General features: G+C 42.0%; 1 non-coding gene across 1 annotated transcript; it reads left to right on the plus strand.

Annotated features, from left to right (window-relative positions):
* The first annotated feature begins 4207 nt into the window (after positions 1 to 4207).
* Positions 4208 to 4315, plus strand: LOC130960072 (small nucleolar RNA R71). Its single transcript, XR_009078985.1, has one exon. It is a non-coding gene; the product is annotated as a small nucleolar RNA R71 (small nucleolar RNA).
* Positions 4316 to 4639: the final 324 nt, after the last annotated feature.

Here is a 4639-nt window from a genome sequence, read left to right on the forward strand (position 1 = left end):
TAATGGGTGAACCTTTTCAGATTGTGACTCAGCTTTGCTAGAGTCCCCAATTATAGGGTGTCCAGGGTTCTTAAGCACACTCTTTTGCCTTGGATCACAACTTTATTTCTTTCTTTTCTTTCTTTTTCTTTTTCTCTTTTTTTTTTTTTTCTTTTTTTTTTTTTCTCTTTTTTTTTTTTCGCTTCTCTCTCTTTTTTTTTGTATCACTGCTTTTCTTGCTTCAAGAATCATTTTTATGATTTTTCAGATCCTCAGTACATGTCTCCTTTTTCATCATTCTTTCAGCCCATTCATGAACACAAATTCAAAAGACACATGCACTGTTTAAGCATACATTCAGAAAACAAAAGTATTGCCACCACATCAAATAATTAATCTGTTATAAATTCAAAATTCATGCAATTCTTCTCTTTTTCAATTAAGAACAGTTTTCATTTAAGAAAGGTGATGGATTCATAGGACATTCATAACTTAAGGCATACACTAAGACACTAATGATCATAAGACTCAAACATAGATAAACATAAGCATTAAAATTCGAAAAACAGGAAAAATAAAGAACAAGGAAATTAAAGAACGGGTCCACCTTAGTGATGGCGGCTTATTCTTCCTCTTGAAGATCTTATGGAGTGCTTGAGCTCCTCAATGTCTCCTTGTCTTTGTTGCTCCTCTCTCATGATTCTTTGATCTTCTCTAATTTCATAGAAGGATGAATGTTCATGGTGCTCCACCCTTAGTTGTCCCATGTTGGAACTCATTCTCCTAGGGAGGTGTTGATTTGCTCCCAGTAGTTTTGTAGAGGAAAGTGCATCCCTTGAGGTATCTCAGGGATTTCATGATGAGTGGGATCTCTTGTTTGCTCCATCCTTTTCTTAGTGATGGGCTTGTCCTCATCAATGGGAATGTCTCCCTCTATGTCAACACCAACTGAATAACAGAGGTGACAAATGAGATGAGGAAAGGCTAACCTTGCCAGGTAGAGGACTTGTCCGCCACCTTATAAAGTTCTTGGGCTATAACCTCATGAACTTCTACTTCTTCTCCAATCATGATGCTATGATCATGATGGCTCGGTCTAGAGTAACTTCGGACCGTTGCTAGTGGAAGATTGAGCGTTGGATAACTCCAACCATCCCCTAGCCACGGGTTTGAGGTTATGCCTTCTCAATTGAACCGGCTTCCCTCTTGAATCTCTCTTCCATTGGGCGCCCTCTTCACAAATGACTGTGAGGACTTAGTCCAACCTTTGATCAAAGTTGTCCCTTCTAGTGTAAGGGTGTTCATCTCCTTGCATCATGGGAAGTTGAATGCCAACCTTACATTTTCCGGACTAAAATCTAAGCATTCCCTCGAACCATTGTAAGCTAATTCTTTGGGTTCGGGTTCACACTTTGATCATGTCTCTTGGTGATCCATGCATTGGCATAGAACTCTTGAACCATTAAGATTCTGACTTGTTGAATAGGGTTGGTAAGAACTTCCCAACCTCTTCTTCGGATCTCATGTCGAATCTCCGGATATTCACTCTTTTGAGTTTGAAAGGACCTCGGGGATCACCTTCTTCAAGGCCACAACTTCATAGAGTGGTCTTGATGCACCCTTGAGATGAATCTCTCCATCTCCCATGACTCGGAGGTGAAAGCTTTTGCCTTCCCTTTCCTCTTTCTAGAGGTTTCTCCGGCCTTGAATGCCATAAATGGTTATGGAAAAACAAAAAGCAATGCTTTTACCACACCAAACTTAAAAGGTTTGCTCGTCCTCGAGCAAAGAAGAAGAAGTGAGTAGAAGAAGAAGAAATTGAGAAAATGGAGATGGCTTTGTGTTCGGCCAAAGGGGGAGAAGTAGTGTTTTAGGGTGTGTGAAAATGAGGGAGTGAAGATGGGTTTATATAGGGGTGGAGAGAGTGGTAGGGTTTGGCTATGGGGGGTGGGTTTGGGAGGAAAAGTGGTGTGAATTTGAATGGTGAGGTAGGTGAGGTTTTATTGAAGGATGGATGTGAGTGGTGAAGAGAAAGATGGGATTTGATAGGTGAAGGGTTTTTGGGGAAGAGGTTGAGGTGATTGGTAATGGGTGGAGAAAAAGAGAGAGGGTCGTGGGGTAGGTGGGATCCTGGGGTCCACAGATCCTGGTGTCAAGGAAAAGTCATCCCTGCACCAAGTGGCGAGCAAATTGCTCTCTGTGCCAATTCTGGTGTTAACGCCGGGCTGGTGCCCATTTCTGGCGTTTAACGCCAGCTTCTTGCCCTTTCCTGGCATTTAACGCCAGTCTGGTGCCCTTTTCTGGCGTTAAACGCCCAGAATGGTGCCAGACTAGGCGTTAAACGCCCATTTGCTAGCTTCACTGGCGTTTAAACGCCAGCAAGTTCTCCTCCAGGGTGTGCTATTTTTCTTTCTGTTTTTCATTCTGTTTTTGCTTTTCAATTGATTTTGTGACTTCCCATGATCATCAACCTACAGAAAACATAAAATAACAAAGGAAAATAGATTAAATATAACATTGGGTTGCCTCCCAACAAGCGCTTCTTAATGTCAGTAGCTTGACAGTGGGCTCTCAATGAGCCTCAGAGATACTCAGAGCAATGTTGGAACCTCCCAACACCAAACTTAGAGTTTGAATGTGGGGTTCAACACCAAACTTAGAAGTTGGTTGTGGCCTCCCAACACCAAACTTAGAGTTTGACTGTGGGGGCTCTGTTTGACTCTATTTGAGAGAAGCTCTTCATGCTTCCTCTCCATGGTGACAGAGGGATATCCTTGAGCCTTAAACATAAAGGATTCTTCATTCACTTGAATGATCAATTCTCTTCTGTCCACATCAATCACAGCCTTTGCTGTGGCTAGGAAAGGTCTGCCAAGATGATGGATTCATCCATGCACTTCCTATTCTCTAGGACTAGATGTAATGGTCTCAATCTTCACCAGAACATCCTCTACTAGCCCATAAGCTTGTTTTCTTGAGATCATCTCTATGCCGCAGCAGCCCTCTCCCCTCTTCTCTCCATTACAGAGAGAGGCACGAGGTTTACTTGACCCTAAGTCACACAGAGCCTTCTTAAAGGTCATGGTGCCTATGTACAAGATATTGAAAACTCCTAGGATCTTGTCTCTTTTGAGGTAATCTCTGCCTAGTCAAGTCATCCAGTTCTTTGGTGAGCAAAGGGGGTTCATCCTCCCAAGTCTCATTACCAAATAACTTGTCATTTAGCTTCATGATTGCTCCAAGGTACTTGGCAACTTGCTCTTCAGTGACATACTCATCCTCTTCAGAGGAAGAATACTTATCAGAGCTCATGAATGGTAGAAGTAAATTCAATGGAATCTCTATGGTCTCAGTGTGAGCCTCAGATTCCCATGGTTCCTCATTAGGGAACTCATTGGAGGCCAGTGGACGTCCATTGAGGTTTTTCCTCAGTGCATTCACTCGCCTCCTCTCGGTTCGGCCATGTAGGTCATGTTAATGGCCTTGCACTCTCCTTTTGGATTCTCTTTGTATTGCTTGGAAGAGTACTAGGAGAGAGTTCAGTAACTTTCTTACTCAGCTGTCCCACTTGTGCCTCCAAATTCCTAATGGAGGACCTTGTTTCAGTCATGAAACTTTGAGTGGTTTTGATTAGATCAGAGACCATGGTTGCTAAGTCAGAGTGGTTCTGCTTAGAATTCTCTGTCTGTTGCTGAGAAGATGATGGAAAAGGCTTGCCATTGCTAAACCTGTTTCTTCCACCATTATTGTTATTGAAACCTTGTTGAGGTCTCTGTTGATCCTTCCATGAGATTTTGGATGATTTCTCCATGAAGAATTATAGGTATTTCCATAGGGTTCTCCCATGTAATTCACCTCTTCCATTGAAGGGTTCTCAGGATCATAAGCTTCTTCTTCAGATGAAGCATCCTTAGTACTGCCTGGTGCATTTTGCATTCCAGACAGACTTTGAGAAATCAAATTGACTTGCTGAGTCAATATCTTGTTCTAAGCCAATATGGCATTCAGAGTATCAATCTCAAGAACTCCTTTCTTCTGATTTGTCCCATTGTTCACAGGATTCCTTTCAGAAGTGTACATGAATTGGTTATTTGCAACCATTTTAATTAGTTCTTGAGCTTCTGTAGGCATCTTCTTCAGATGAAGAGATCCTCCAGCAGAGCTATCCAATGACATCTTGGACAGTTCTGACAGACCATCATAAAATACCTATGATGCTCCATTCAGAAAGCATGTTAGAAGGACACTTTTTGATTAATTGTTTGTATCTTTCCCAAGCTTCATAGAGGGATTCTCCTTCCTTCTGTCTGAAGGTTTGGACTTCCACTCTAAGCTTACTCAATTTTTGAGGTGGAAAGAACTTTGCCAAGAAGCCATTGACTAGCTTTTCCCAAGAGTTCAGGCTTTCTTTAGGTTGTGAGTCCAACCATATCCTAGCTCTGTCTCTTACAGCAAAAGGGAATAACATAAATCTGTAGACCTCAGGGTCAACCCAATTAGTCTTGACAGTGTCACAGGTTTGCAAGAATTCAGCTAAAAACTGATGAGGATCTTCCAATGGAAGTCCATGGAACTTGCAATTCTGTTGCATTAGAGAAACTAATTGAGGCTTAAGCTCAAAGTTGTTTACTCCAATGGTAGGGATAGAGATGCTTCTCCC

Source organism: Arachis stenosperma, unplaced genomic scaffold (genome assembly GCF_014773155.1).
Source record: "Arachis stenosperma cultivar V10309 unplaced genomic scaffold, arast.V10309.gnm1.PFL2 arast.V10309.gnm1.Scaffold_100070, whole genome shotgun sequence".
In the NCBI taxonomy this organism is placed as follows: domain Eukaryota; kingdom Viridiplantae; phylum Streptophyta; class Magnoliopsida; order Fabales; family Fabaceae; genus Arachis; species Arachis stenosperma.